Below are 17,248 nucleotides of genomic sequence, written 5' to 3'. Positions count from 1 at the left end.
TTACTACAACTTAGAAATGAAAATATAAATGTCTTATAAAACTACTTAAACTAAGAAGATATCTTTCCATAGATAAGTTAAAATCTCTCGACTAGGACCTAGGCAGTTGGCCGAATGTTTCGCCTTCGGAAATTGTAATCCCTTAATCTGTGGAATTTATCATCCGCAACGCAAAGGACGGAAGACCCGTTCTCTTCATAAATTACAGCCCTGCCCTCCCCAGCTGCCAAAATCGACCAGTTCCGAACATAGTTTGGGCGGCGTTTTTCATGGTCATTATATTAATTCGCATCGGTAAAAGAACTGGCTAGAATTATTTACGGATTATCGCGCGGTAATAAAATTCTTCTGAATTTTAATAGGTCCATTTTCGGAAATTGGTACTATGGGATTGTTAATTAACCCTCTTGTAGCAAAGATAAATATTATTTGCAACCACATATGTAATACTGACATTACTGGCTTTCAAACAATTTGACAAAGTGTCAAATTATCTACATTTCTTTTCTCTTCCATTTCCCTCACTCAGTTTTTTCTATGCGTAGTTTTCATCTTCAGTAGCTCATCACCTCGACATGCCCCAGACACACCTACTATAAGCGCAGCCTAAAACAATGAAAAGAAATATTTAAAAACAGAAAAAAAAACATTTAAAAAAAGCCTTACTTTAATAGGAAGGAATTCTTGAGGTGCTTTCGTGAGAACATCCTCCAAGTTTTGCCTGGTAAAAATGCTAGACTTCTTTGGCTTAAAACCTACATTCTGGCGTTGTAAAAAAGCGACGAGTTTGTGATATTTTGATATGTCAGTCTTTTCTCTTAATTCTAGCATTGTCCGTATCATACTGTACGTAACCCAAAGAGTAGGTGGCTTTTTCTGCCTTGCCACGTCGCTAAAATATGCCATCAAGACTCTCTCCGTAGCAATATTATTAAAATTTCTTTCGGCACACCATTTTTCGTATACTTTCAATGCTATTTCTTATCGCCCCCTACGGATCCGGTGAACTATCCTGACACACGATTTTTGCATTTTCCTTTTTTTTTTATCAAAAAGTAACCATTTTTATTAATAGTTTTAAATAAAAATAAATGGAGATTGTGCACAGAATTTTAAAATATTTTAATTTAATTTTCGTAGTTGACACATATTTTACGTTATGGAGAATTTTAACACTTGATTTAACATGACAGCGACAAAAGGAAAAGCAATGTTGCCAGTTCCACTGAATTTTCTTTTTCGGTGGCTTTTGTTTCGCTCTTGTTTAAACCAACTCATCCCACCCAAACACAAACCAAAGAAATGACAGCGTGTTTTCTTTGCTTTGGTGGCTTCCAGCCAAAATCTATGCTTCCAGCTTGCAGCGTGTTTTCTTTGCTAGAGCTATAACTATAGCAATTGTCTCGCCGGCGCGGTAATTTAGCCAATTTGATAAACTAAAGTAATCTAATTCGTATTAAAAAAAAAATTAAAACCTATGACGTAATTTTTTTCCCTAAACAAAAAAGATGCATGAAATTCCGGATAATTTACTAGCTGATCTGACAACCATGTATCAATTCGCAATATTTGTCAAAATTCGACCTTCACTACTGTGAATTTCTTATGTGTTCACATAAAAAATGTATTTTTTATGTGAAACGTGTTTTTCCGCATCAGATTTTAGTCAAAGACTCCAAGAAGTTCATTTTAAGGTAACATAAACTTCATTTTCTAAGAAAAATCGTGTGTCAGGATAGTTCACCGAATCCGCCCCCTACTTTTCTTTGGAAGTAAACTGGCTTCTGTTCTTTTTGCAGCTTCTGTAAGTTCTGGTGGAGTACCAATATTAGAGTAGTCTTCATTATCAGAACTTTCCGACAACATTCTGGTTTTCTATGTTATACAAATTCGAAGAAAAAAAATTCGAGAGAAATTCAAAACTGTCACTTAGTTGTCTGTTTTGCGGTTAAAGGTTTGCGCCGTAACAACCACTGGTACCGGTAACTATAGATATGAAAACAGAAAACGACAAATTTTCCCTTTTTTTTTAATAAAATACTGTCCCTATTTTTTAATTAATGATGTGGTTGTAAATAAAATAGTATACAAACCTCGGAGGAATTGGAACAATGGATCTGTAAGGTCGAAGTGATTAACCCCCCTCCCACTCAACCTCGGAGGAAAGTTTTCATTATTGTCTCGAGATTTTCTCTCGACAGTAATGAAACACTTTCTTCCTCGGTATGTAATATACTATTATTCCCAGTATTTTTTTTTCTAAATATTAAAATTAAAGTTAGAACAATACTTAATTAAATAATGTCTATACCCATGATACAAATAAAAGAAGATATGATACCGCGCATGTCAGAGCGGGAGTGTGACGTCAGCTTGTGATAGATTCCGCCATATTGGGCTATACTTCGTGTGTTTGCATAGCGAAAGATTGTTTAAAATAATAGTTTTTAAAACTTTTAAACTGTTAATTTTCGTGAAAAATGAGGTGTGCGGTATATGGTTGTGCTGTAGACAATATGTGCAAGGGTTTTGTACCCGGTACTAGATTCTTTAGCTTTCCAAAAGACAAGGAGTTACAAGGTGTTTGGAAACAATTGTGTAAACGCAAGGACAAATTTAATATTAAGTTCGCTCGTGTTTGCGATAAGCATTTTACTGAATCCGATTATGAACGGAATTTAAAACACGAATTGCTGGGATACACACCGACAAAATATCGTTCCTTGAAAAAAGGGGCTGTTCCATCAAAACATTTACCTCTGACCAAAACTGAAAAAACTGTCAGATATGAGTTAATGAGTTCTGATAAAAAAAAAACATTATTTTTTAGATCAAGAATGTATTTTCGCATCAGACAATTAAATAAAGACATATAATTCTACTACCTTTAAGAAACGAAAAATGTTAAAAATAGTTAAGTAAACATTTCATTTAACTGGTCTGAGTGACAGGGTGAGTCTACATATTTTAATTTTTGACTGACCCCCCTGCAGTGTTAATAATTATTATCAGTAATTAATAGCGTCTATTAGCGGCATTATTTATATAATTATGATTAATAAATTATTAATAGTAATTATATAAGTAATGCATAGCGTCTAGGAGACTCCCACACTTGTTTGCCATATTTTGCGATTTTTGTATACTCGTATTCATAGTTGCCCTTACACCCTGTATATATTATTTTTGTGCACATTGATAATAATTATTGACTGAGGTATATATTAAAATAATAATATTATAATAATATATCCATACATAAATATTTTAATAAAGAATTCTATACACTACTGGCAAAGGAATATTAGCAATAGGAGGTTTTCAATGCGATAAAAAAAGATGGTAAGGCTGCAAAATACACTGCAGTGCAACAGAGACGGATAAAGTGTCTTTTCCCTACCATCGTATAAGGGAAGTGATCATAGAAGTGATACGACGAGAGAGCCCCTGCGAGAGGGGGCGCCGGGCGGGTCTTTAAGACGCTTGTGTGGGGGCTACCGCCTACTAATAGAACAGAATCGAAAAAATAGAAACAGGACGGACAGTGTTGCCATTCAATTAAATCGAAATTATGTTGGCTTGTCAAAATCCTAAATCTTCTAATCCCATTATCTTGCCTACTTAATGAAATATTAAATAAAGTACGAAACAATTTTACGAATGTTTTCTCTAGGCACATAACTTCTTTCTAAAACGAAAAGTAACATGCAAAACTTTGATATCATTTCTAAAATAGCAAGTGCAATTCTATGAAATGGCAATACTGTACGATCTTCCTAGCAGTCGCCCCGACACAGTCGGTCGGCGGCGGCGCTTCACAAAGCCGCGGCTGTGACAAAGGAATTAGGCCGAAAAAAACTTTATAAGGAGTAGACGAACAGGGTTGCCGGGTTTGTTAGATTATAATTCCATACGAGAACAAAATTCTCGGTAGATCTTCAACAAAAATTAAAAGTACAGAAACGAAATAAAATATAATATTTAAGTCCAAAATTAGCATTCCTATGTGTCGTAATAATAGATCACTCAAATAAAATACAAATATAATAAATATAACAAGAATTAGAAATAGCTAGGTATATTATTTAATATTAAAAAAAATATTGAATTAAATAATATTAATATATTAATAAAAACATATAAAACTATAACAAGTAGGGATAGCAGTCACAAATTAGTGTAGCAGTCACTTTTTACCTTTGTACAAATTTTGATCAGTGATATCTAAAATTAATTTCATTTCAATGGGAAGCTGTAGCAACTCTCAACTCTCTTTTCATATTAATATATTTTTTTGACGGGAAAATCACTAAAATATTTGTCCGAATTTAGGTTGTTTCTTAACTTAAATTTTGTTTTTTGTTTACATTTTTTGGGGGAAAATATGGGTTCAACTTTAGTAGATGAATGAAATAAAATCTTTTCAAAATATATCAACTTTTTCGGGCATGTCGCCAATACCGCGCCTAATAAGGAGTAATAAGGATTTTTAGGAATATCTCTGTAACTCTGCAACTAGACAGAACGATGACCTGTATGTGTGTTATTACTAAATAAAATTTAATGAAACAATAATAAAGTCAGATTATACAGATTCCAACGCGGCAGTCGCTTAATTTTTAGTCAAATAAGTCAGCTTTTTCTTTAAATCGGTAGATCGGTAGCTTACAGACGAAACCGATAGACCTGGCAACTCTGTGATGAACTGACGGGAGTCGGAATAGCGAGGTGCGGAGGCGCGGGAAGGGAAATAAAATAATGGCGATAAATAAAGGGCAGGGAGATGGGTATCAAGAGTGGATGGGAGGTGGCGGAATTTCCAAAATTTGTTATCTTATTGGAGTTTGTCTAAGTAGACAGTCGTAGTGGAAGTGGAAACGGGGAAGTTGTTGTCCATCTCTGTTTAAGCATAGACTTTTTATAGGCGTTTCATTCCAATGCATGTAATTCCTATGCCTAGAGATCCATTGCCGGGCGGGCCTGTATATTTTCGTATTTTTTTCTAAGATATCATTCTTTTTTTTAAATAGGAAATGGGTTCCAGCCTAACTAAAATTATTTCAAACAAATAATAAAACAGTTTACTTCAAAAATGTTGATCAAACTTTGACGTTTTCCAGTGTTTAAAGCGTAGTTCCCGCCATACCCATTTGAAAATCTATCACAAGATGACGTCATGCGCGAATACCGACGAAATTTTGACGCTTCAATATCATATCTTCTTTTACTTGTTATCATGGTCTATACCATTGATTGTGACTAGGGTTCAGTTACTTTCGGTACCGGGATTTTCCGGTTCTTTTGAGAACCGGGACTCGAAATTATTATTTCCCGGTTCTTTCGGTACTCTCGAGGCTCGATAATAATAATTAAGACATATTTTTTGTTACGTGCGAAAGACTTTTGATACTTTCTAGAGGTCGAAATCAAACTCTTCTAAATAAGTAGTAATGCTATCTCTTACTGTTCTTACTTCTGAAGTTATTTTGAAGTTTCTATAGTGTTTATTAGAAATTGTTGAAGTTTAAATATGTTATTTTATTGTTTAGTATGATATTGGTGAATCTATTAGTTATATTTTTTTGTGTTATGTTTTTATAGGCATTTGCATATTTAAATGAAAATGTTATTTTTTTCTAATTCAGTTAAGTTGATTTCGAGTTTTGTTTGATGTTGTTTGATGTAATTTTTGAGCTACCTATGTGTTTGTGTTTTCTTTTTTTTCCCTTGTGTTTATTATTTGTGTTCATGTTTACTTTCTCATGACTTAATAATTTGATATTATTTTCATTTGAAACTCAATTTTTTATCGGTTTTACTTTTGAGAACCATCTCATGCTTGCTAATTGGCGAACTCCACAACCGTTCGAATCAACGAAAATATTTTATTAAGGTTCTCTGGAAACTCTAATTAATACTACCAATTAGGGTTCAGATTTTTTTGGCTATCACAGAACCGGGCCTCGGCAACAATAATTAAAAAAATATTTTTTTTTGTTACGCGAGAAAGTCCTTTGATACTTTCTAGCGGTAATCATTCAACTCTTCTAAATAAGTAATGATGCTATTTCTTATTGTTCTGGCTTCTTTTCTCTTTTGAAGTTCCTATAATACTTATTTATTATATTATGTTTTAATAGATATTTGCATGTTTAATTCAATATTTTAGTGCTTTTGTCTCAAATTCAGTTGGTTTATGTTGGTAGTGAAATTTAAGTTACCTATACTTTTTTCTTTACCTGTGTTCATGTTAATTTTTTCATGACTGACTACTTAATAATTTTATATTATTTTCATTAAAAATCTCAATTTTTATCCATTTTACTTTGAAAACCCATTCCATGCTTTCTGATTGATGAACTGCACCACCACTGAACAAAAATTAGTCAGTACTGAAAAAAGGAAATCCCGGTTCGTAAGAGAGGCGGTACCGAAATTCTCGGTTCCGAAAAACAGTTCCGGTTCCGGAAACCCTACTGCCCAGGTGAGTGGTACTTAGTAGAAGTTAGTTGTTGTTAGTACTAAGTCAGTAGATAAGCGTGAAAATTAAATTAATTAAAAAAATACTCTAAAATAATTTTAAATTATTTATTTTTATTTTGGTTGTAGAAATAGATGACAATGTTTAACAAATAAAACAGTACAGTTCCAAAACTTCTTTGTATAATATACAGTGTTATATATTATATTGGAAAAGTAGTTCTGTATTAATTGTATTTATTTTTTTCCCGACCATTCCAAATACATGTAGAAATATTCAAAATTCCTAACTTTATCCTATCCTATTAACATTAAAATATTCATAATTCAAATTAACAAACACACGAAACTAATTTTCGAAAACGACCATCCCAAAACTCCGAAGAAATATGCTACTACCTAGTAAATTATTGTAATACTTTACAGATGCTAATTTATATAATTGCCATGAAAAATGCCTCTTAAACTATGTTCGGAGCCGGTCGTTTTTGGCAGTTGGGGACGGCAAAACTATATAATTTACGAGGCGTCCGCTTCTTCCGTTCTGTGCGGATGATAAATGCAGCAGATTAATGGATTATAAATTGCGAGAAGGAAACATTAGACCAACTGCCTAGATGCCAGTCGACTTTTTACCTTAACTAATTAGAGATTTCTTTAGGTTTTAGTAGTTTATAAATTAGTTATATGTACTATTTGTTGTAATAAATTGGTTAAATTGGTTTATTAAGCAGTTACCGAGATATTAATTTCAATTAGTATGTTTCTCAATTTGTTTAATTTGATTTTATATAAAAAGAGCACAAAGAAAAGTTTACAGTATCAAATTAATATATCCGAAAAAAAGAATTATACACAAGGGCTCCACTAGGGCCGCCAGACGTCGGCGATTTTTCCGGAAACCCCGTAAAATTAATATAAGTAGCATTTTATTAGAATTAGAATAAGTGGGAGGGGGGTTAATTACTGCGACCTTACAGATCTATTGTGTCCCCCTTTCTTGAGTAATAACTCATCATAAAGTCCCAGGGCTTTGACAAAAGCCAGTATCTGGTTTCTTGTAATGTATTAATATTAATTGTGTATCTCGGTTTTACAGAGGGTAGTTCTCCATCTTCAATATCAGTCGTACCAAAGTTCACGGCACGAATGGTTGTGGTCTCGGCGCACTAAGTGATGAGGCGTTTTGGTGTTTCGCCATTTCCCATTTTCATAAAATTTTCTCACATTTATGTCAGCATGAGAAAAAACAATATGGCGATATTATTATAACCGAAATAATTTGGTAATATTTGAGGGGTAGTTTTATCTCGTTGGAATTTGACTTTTGAAAAATCCGTTTGCCGAAAATAAGCTTTTTACGTCAAGCAGTTTAAGCAGAATCGTGGTTAATAAATTACCCAACTTTTTGGAACACCCTGTATGATTTTTAAAAAAATTCAAAATATGTAAAAAAAAACAAATAAATTATGCTTGTCCAAGCGTTTTCCCGAAAGACTAACCGTTTTTTAAATAACAAATATTGTAATATTTGAGGGGCGTTTTCACCCTCTTCGAATTTGAGAGACCCCACAGTCCATCCGTTTGCCAAAAATCAGCTTTAAACGTCAAGCAGTTTAAACAGAAACGTGTTTAAGCGTTTTTTCGGAAACTTGACCGTTTTTTAAATAAAAAATATTGTAATATTTGAGGGGTGGTTTCACCCTCTTGGGACTGGAATTTCGAAAAATCCCTTCTTATCGAACCTCTACAACCTAGGATCAACCTGTATGCCAAAACTCAGCTTCTTAAGTTGAGTGGTTTGAGCAGGATCGTGATTAATCAGTATGTCAGTCACTTAAGGATTTTATATATTAGTATAGATTACCGCAAATGTAGAAGAATTTTTAGAGCCCGTCTCTTTTTTTTTGTTCTCACTTTCTTGCCCTCTCGGAATTTAGCTATAAAAATCTGGCAACGCTAGTTCCTAGTTTCCATACATAAAAATTGTATGTCTCTTGTACTCGCATAAAAGTCACATTTTAATAGAGAAAATAAATTTCCATTTTGCTTACGATGTGATTTTTTCCACCGTTTTAGAGATTTGTTGGTGACCCATTTTTTTTATAGCCATTCCTGTGACTGCTTTTGCAGCGCCGCAGAGGATTTCTGGGCCTATGCATGGCATTGACGAGCCTTGTTTGCCCATTTTATTTACCTTTGGTTATTCTTGTTATCCGCGTATCCAGGTACCTAGGGTAACGTAACATTGCTACCTAATATATTTAGAGCACGCACATAATCTTATGCTAGCCTAGAAGTGACCTCTATGGAATCAGGTGTCTTTAGTGCTACTTGTCTGTATGTGAACATGGCAACTGAACGCCGTGTTCTTTCCTGCCTTATTATTTCTTCTACACAATAATGGATTGCCGTTATTTCCGCCCGGAAAACTTAACTCCTGGGACTAACGGGGACAGCAATTTCTTGATTCATCCGTACTATTTCAGCACCTATGCCGTCCGATGTTCTTGAGCGATGGAAGATATGATCTAAAATGGAACTGAAAAAGAGAAAATTTCATCCATCATCAGTTTTCATCACACCCCATAATATTGAAATTAGTGAAATTAAAGATTTAATGCTAATAATTTTTTATTAGTAAAGAACCTCTGACAAGTTGGTCTCCGTTAGATTAACTCAGCGATGTTTACAAAAAATAACTATTTTGCAAGTGGCGAAATACGCATCATCATCATTATCATAATCATTCATCATTGGGGTGAGAGGGGTATTAAAGCGATATATTGAAATACCCATAAAACTTTTTTGAAAGGAAAAATCTATTACACAGTTTAAAAAATAAACATTCTTTTAATCTTTTGTCGTTTTTATTAAAACATCTGTCACATTGGTACATATCATAGGCCCAAGGGATAAAATAAATGTATGTTTTAATAATTAATTAATATAATAGATATCTAATAATTCTAAGTATATATTTTGTAGAAATAAGGATTTTCTACATTTTGCATACCATTTTAACATTTGTGGTAAAAAATGTTATATTTTTGAAACGCTTTATGTAATGCCATGTCCTGTAATATGTGTCATCAAAGTTTCACAAGTACACGGGACCTACATCCGGATATACACCAGGTGGTTTGCCACTGTCTTCCTTGATTTGAAGGCTTACTGGCGACTTCATTTAGATAAACTAATATCTTTATTTAAATAAATATAGGGACCGTAGCCACTGGGGATCGAACCCAGGATGCTGGCAAAGAGCAGACACACAACCACTGCACTGATGGAGCAACGGCCGGCCACAGATAGAGGTAAATATTTTCCATTTTTAACCTATTCCGGAACCACAAATGGCACTGGCTTGATATGAGAGGCGATCCGAGTTCAAATTTTTTACATAAATAGTAAATAATTTCTGCTAGATTAAATCTATTTCTTTAGCTATAGTGCAAATATACTAGTTGAAATACCATAATACCGAAAAAAAGACGGCGTTAAAAACGGCTGGGGAATGACAGTCGATAATAATTTTGGCGAGGTCAAGTTCTAGACGTCAAGTTAAGGAGCTTAACTTGTCAGTGGCTAGAACTGTTTATTATGCACTTTTTGAGTCGCACCTCAGGTATGCCCTTCCATTCTGGGGTACGTGTTGTGCGACTCAATTTGACCGCATTTTCAAGCTCCAGAAGAGGCTGTTCGATATTCACTAGGACTAAACAGCAGAACTCATTGCCTGGACTTTTTTAAGGAATTAAGAATATTGACTCTTCCTTCCTTATTTATATTTGAATCCGTTTGCCTAATACGTAAACATGTATCAGCTTCTCAAGAAAGGCCATCTCACACTTATCCACTCAGGAATGCGGAGCAAGATCTTTATCTACCTACCCCACGCTCAGAGTTAGTTAAAAGTTCAATATTATACAACTCGAAAAAATGCACAATCACCTGCCATTTGAAATCAAATCCATAACATCATTTTTTTCATTTCGCAAAGCATTGAACTCTTATTTATTAGACAAGGCTTTCTACGCCGTAAATGAATTATATTTGAATTGAAAATCGAATTTGATCTTGAAAACACTGGTCTAATGTTTGCTATTGCTATATTTACTAATGACATCGAAATTAATTTATTTAGAGGTCATTGATATTTTGCTATAAACTGGCTAAATATTTTTGAATATTATTTTAAATTTTTTGTTCTTTGACATTGTAAACATTTATAAATGTTTATTTTAACAATAAGACTGACAATATTATTTATATAATGTTTTGTATTATCTTTTGTTTGTTTGTTTGTGTACCTTGTTTTTTTTTCTACTTTGTTTGTTAGTTTACCTTTGTCTACAAATTGAAAAATTTTTTGACAATAAAGGCATTTATTTATTTATTATTTACATTACTTGGCCGGCGGTCACTGCCAGCTGATCTTAAGAAGATTGCAATTTATTTTTATATTGAGTAAAAATTATTTTTAAATGGTGTAGTTTTGGTGTGATTTGTGTGTCTGAAAACGTTCTATCCTTTTTTACCCTCTCTATAATTAATAGAAATAGTAAATTTTAATAAATGACGTCTAGTGTCCATCAAGTTGTCATTCCCCAGCCCTCTTTGACGCCGTTCTTTTTCAATCATACGCTATATCTCTGTGCTACTATTTTATTCTTTCTTTTGAATACATTTTACTTACAGCTGCACAGTATAATAAAAATCAACTAACTCATATTTCGTGGAATAATATTAAAGATGCGCAGTAAATACAAATCACACTCGTATATCTTAAACTAATAAATCATCCGCAATTTAAGTAACAGCGCATAATTTCCATAATTTCGACGCCCAAATTAAATTTAAATTGCTCCCGAGCTGGTAAAATTTATTTCGACAGTCGCAAAGTAACGAGCTGATAACCCCATGTTTGAACGGACTGAAAGAAAATTTCTAGACGAGTTTTTTTTCTCTGAGTGTAAATTTTGTCTCTTTTGCAGACAAAATTATTTAGAATAAGAGCTAATATAATAATAAATAACGCTTTATTGTACAAAAAGCCAAAAAAGCTTAATCGACAATAAAGCATTTACAAAACAAACAAAAGCACAAAAATATAAAAATATTAAAAAAATATCATACAATACAAACCAATTCAAAAAAAAATTACGTCATTAAAATTACAAATAAAACATACATGGACATTGCAGAACACAAAAAAGGCGTATCAATAAAATTTTACAATAGGAAAATTGTAAATGGATATAATCATGTAAGAGTTATAAAATATTAAATATTAAATACTAGACCTTTAACCAGTGCGTGAGATGATCAAAATTTTAAAATTCAAAATTGTTCATGATTAAACATCAACAAAAAAGTCGTTTACCGCATATAGGGCTTTCTCCAGTAAGTATGATTTCAGAGCTTTGCAAAATGCGGGAAAAAATGAAAGCGACTTGATATTCAAAAGCAGATGATTGTACATTTTTTTGGCATTGTACAGTATTGAGCCTTTAACTAGTTCTGAGCTCGGGGTTGCCAGATAAAGATCGTGCTCCGCATTCCTAAGTGGATAGTTGCGAAAAAATGCGGCCTTCCAGGAATAGCAGATATGTGCTTGCGGATTAAGCAAACGGTTTCAAAAATGAATAAAGTCAGTCAGTATTTATTGAAATTTTTAAAGAAATTCTGGCAGTGAGTTCTACTGTTCAGTCCCAATAAATATCGAAGTATCGTATAAACTGCTCCCTTTTGAAGTTTGAAAATACGATTAAATTTTGTCGCGCAGCAAGTACCCCAGAATGGAAGGGCATAACGAAGATGTGCCTCAAAAAGGGCATAATAGGCTATTCTAGGGGTTGATAGATTTTATTAAATTATTTTTTAAACTATTCTAGGGGTTGATAAGTTAAGTTACTTAGAAACTGATCTTAGCGCAAAACAGGCAGCGCTTAGTTTCTTTGATAAAGCTTCAATGTTCATATCCCATTTAACGAGTTGTCTACACGGAAAAAAAGCTAAACTGGCTTAAAGATTATTAATCTTGAAGCAACGATATGCTAGTTTCCTCATTCCGCAAATCTAGTTATACTTCTTTTCAAGAAAACCTTATCCTTAGAAGCTAAGAAAATTTATCTTTTATTTAAGATTTACCTAGTATTGAAATTAAGATTATAACTACACTCCAGACAATTCGAGATAAAATCTTGTTTCTAGTACTACTTATACTTATTTGTAAATTAGCAAATTATTGCATTAAGTATAGAAATTCTTTGTGTACATGTAATAATTACTTTATTCAAGTGTAATATCACCTACTATAAAATAAAGGCTCTTCTTATTTTTAGGTTAGTTACTAGACGCGCCGACGAGGTAGTTTATAAAATTATAAAGTTTTTTTGTTATCGTTTGTGCTTGTGATATGTGAAAATGGAGGACCTTCTTCAGGCATGGGAGATGACGATTTGATCCCAAAATTTCAAGGTAAGTTTAGCAATAATCCTACATTATTTGATGACATTGGTTGGAGGTTAGGGGGACTCCATTTTAATATGCATTATTTCTTATACACTGGTGGTAAACTATATAGGTATGTACGCGTTTGGAATGATTCAATTATGTTTTAACAATTTTTATTACTGTCTCTTGTTTTTAATTAGCGATGCCGCTGTCCAATATCTACCTATATTGGGAAATTAAACAGTTTTATTGTAGTTTCTTATTACGAAAAGCATATAATTTGGTAGGTGATGTTTGGCTAATCTAATTTAAAATGTATTAACCATATTCGGGGTTATTCTGGTAATATTTCAAAATTCCATACCTATTGTAAATGGAAATTAAGGAAAGATTTTACCAAAACAAGAGTTTCTAACAAGATCGAACCCGAACCTCCGAAAGCATAGGGAACACGTTACCGAATTTTGTGAGAACTATATAGTTTTTCGATCCCGGTTAATATTCGTCCTAAGAAAAACTAGTTTATCCTAAAATCGAGTTTGCCCGGTAACATACATGAATATAATAGAGTGGGGACATGCTAAAAATTTTAATTTCCATTTCCAATAGGTATGGAATATTGAAATATCACCAGAATAACCCCGAATATGGTTAATACTTTTTAAATTAGATTAGCCAAACATCACCTACCAAATTATTTGCTTTTCGTAATAAGAAAATACAATAAAACTGTGTAATTTCCAAATATAGGTAGATATTGAACAGCGGCATCGCTAATTGAAAACGAGAAACGATAATAAAAATTGTTAAAACATAACTGAATCATTCCAAACGCGTACATACCTAATTTACCACCAATGTATAAGAAATAATGCATATTAAAATGGAGTCCCCCTAACCTTAAACCAATGTCATCAAATAATGTAGGATTATTGCTAAAATTACCTTGAAATTTTGGGATCAAATCCGTCATCTCCCATGCCTGAAGAAGGTCCTCCATTTTAACATATCACAAGCACAAACGATAACAAAAAAACGCGTCTTTATTAGAATAAACGGCGCATCTCGTGTCGCAGAGGAGAAACAGAAACCAAATGAAGATAGGAATCAGGAATGCACTGTTGCGTTGTTGCTGTTGGGGATGGTCACTTAATATAAGAATAGTAACTCTTGGGAATGGGGTGTTATTCTCGCGCCGAGAATAATATACTTATTTAAAGTCTTAATACACCGATTTCAAGTAAAAGTTCTAAAAAAGTTAAGAATACTACTTATTATTATATAAAAGTATTTATACTTCATTTAATAATAGTTTCTTCGTTGCTAAATGATCTATTCACTTGATAGTAATATAAGTTTTTCTTAAATATAAGTCATTTTATTCTTTTTTTTAGATTCAAAATTACTTAAAGTGACTATAACTATATTTAAAAAGCAAGTGTAAAAGTAAAATAGTTCCAAATATTTGTTGTACTCATGGAAAGAATACTATCCTTAAAGAAAGTGTAAAATTTTAAGTGTATGATTGTTCTTGAATATAGAAATTATTTTTTTCCGTGTACAAGAAGAGAAGATAAAAGTAAAAAATAAGAATTTCACAGAATCCACGACATCAATAGTGGTGTTATTAAGTACAAAAGGTTGTATAGTACTTTTATATGACAAAATTTTGGTTTTTGATAGGTTGAGGCATAGGAGATTAGAATCGCACCAAGATTTAATGGAAAAAAGTTAGAAAACATTTCCGTCAGCTCATATTATTAAATTATTTTCGTGGAAATTTTGCAGCAGTGCAGCGATTATGCACCAGCCGCCACTGCACCAGTCAAAGATGAATGCATATGTCATTTTATCACATATCCGTTAATGTCGGAATGCCGCCAAGCTTAATAATTATGTCGCTGATACATTTGTAACGATAATGAACTGTTTCCTGTTCTCGTATCGTCGAACATAATTACTTTAATGTATTCTTCAGACTTTTTATGGTTAAATGGTTATTACTCTGCTTACGATTATGATGTCTTAATAAGACGAAAATGTGTATAAGACAGATATGATATAAAAATAACCCAACTGGAGTTCAAAAAATTGTTTTAATAAGTATCTTTTATTAATTCACTTATTGTTAAAGTAGGTAATTAGTAATAATAATATTTAATATAGCAATGTGTCAACTCAAATTCCAAATAGGTAACAGCCACAGCAAACCAAAGAAAGGCATTTTTCTTTAATCAGTACATCAAAAAAATAAAAATATGCCTTTATTTTGGTCTTCATCAAGACACCTATGAAGTAGTGTTTATTATTTTTGTAATGTCCCTGTCATTGAAAAGTCATGAAGTTGTATAGGCCAGGGGCCGGAAAGTGAAATAGCAAAAGCGGTTCCACCGTTTCCACGGAAATTTCAAATAAAATAGTTCCAGCCTCGGGCGCTAGTTGGTAGTGCAATTAATTTTTAGGTTAAGAAATTGCTACTAGTTATTGTCAGATGGCGTTCAATCAGATTTTTTTTGTAGTTTCCATAGTTTCCAACGGCCATTGTCATACTATTGTCAAATTCTCAAAAAATATTGTCGTTGTCATAGCGCCAATCATAATATTATCAAAAATGATTATCAAAACGTTTTTCAAACTATAATTTGTTATATGTGTTTTATTAGACAATTCCTTTTGTTTGTGGCCCTAAAAATATAATGTAAGTCTTTTATTTTTGCCATCATTTAAGTACCTATTTATATTTACTCCATTTACAAAACTTTGGGCGTATTACGTTGGTTTTGTTTTATTATAATAAACGATGTTAAAATATTTGACTTATAAATAAAAACTTTAAATAATAAATCATATTTACACATGTTTGGCTTTAATTTTATTTAATAATTGTATAAATTATACTGTTAAATCTTATTTTTTACACATCACAACGATACTTGTTATTAGTATTGTTAAATTTGTGTAAAAAATAAGATTTAAAAATCAAATTTTATTATTTTAGAGCAAAATTCAATAAATACGCTCATTTAAAAAGCCCGCGCTTCGATCTATTTAAAACAAGCCCTACTCAATAGATGGAGCCACTTCTGTAGGACCATTTTTCAGTATGGCAGAGTCCATTCTTTTTCTAGCTAGGTATATTCTTTGGTATAGGCTATTGTTGCTTTATTTGAACATGGTACGATGAACTACTGGACTAAAAACCATCTCTCCTAGAGTAACTGCCAACAAAAAATAATAATATAACTTTTCCAACACAGTGACATTAGAAAAATAATAGACTCCATTTCATAGGTGTGTATCGGCAAAATTTTAAAGGAAACTATGCTGATTCAATATACCTACATTGCAAAATAAAAATTATATCATTAGACAAAAAAATATTTCGTCATTGGATAGGAATACGAAACTTCCCAGCACTCCAAATCGCTGCAACTAATATAAACATCTGAAGAGATGGATGGCCTATGCTGAATTTTATTAACAGTTATTTATTAAAATTAAAATCATACTTTAATTAATTATATCATAGATATTGGGTGGTATTAAAAAAAATTGAGTACATGCTCATAGCAGGTGCTCAACAAAACTCGAAGTAGATGCTAAAAAAATGAGCACATACTTATTTTTGGTATGAATAAGTTTTCCATACCGAAATTGAGCAGCTACTTCGGCTGTTAAGTACCTTCTCCGAATCACAGTTGTCCGCGTATTTGTTTTAGAATAATAAAGTAGTAAAATGGTATGAATCTATTGCTAAACGGATGCATCATCTTCATTATTGTTGATATCTTCCAAAATCGGGAAATCTTAGAGATATCTTAGAATACAAGAGATGGGATTTTTTCTGTTTTCACTCGGATTCTGTGGTGCAGTATAGGAAAACGTTGCTTCAGTTGGCCAAAACACCTTTCTATTATGTACACGTTCTCTGGTCAAACATCTGTTGTAGGAATTTTGCTCAGGAGTGACACCTCTGTATGAAGTCATAAGCCATGTAGTAAGTCCATAACCAGAGTCTCCAAGGAAGAGTGCATTATGCGTATTTTGCTGCATAATATTATAAACGCCGGAATTTCTCCATATACGTGAGTTATGAACAGACCCCGGCCAAGATGCATCGACACTTGTAAACTCCTCCCGAGCATTGCACGTTGCCTGTACATTGAGACTACAAAATCCCTTTCGGTTAATATAATATTCATCCCCATGTACGATTGGTTTAAGGATGGGGATATGCGTGCAATCGATGGCACCTATAGCAAAAGGAAATTTGTATTTATCTTGCCATTTATCTTTTTCTCCCGGCAAT

This window comes from Sitophilus oryzae, unplaced genomic scaffold (assembly GCF_002938485.1).
Source record: "Sitophilus oryzae breed Bouriz unplaced genomic scaffold, Soryzae_2.0 scaffold_1976_pilon_pilon, whole genome shotgun sequence".
Classification (NCBI taxonomy): domain Eukaryota; kingdom Metazoa; phylum Arthropoda; class Insecta; order Coleoptera; family Curculionidae; genus Sitophilus; species Sitophilus oryzae.
The sequence above is the reverse complement of the archived record's forward strand: the minus strand, read 5'-3'. Positions refer to the sequence as shown.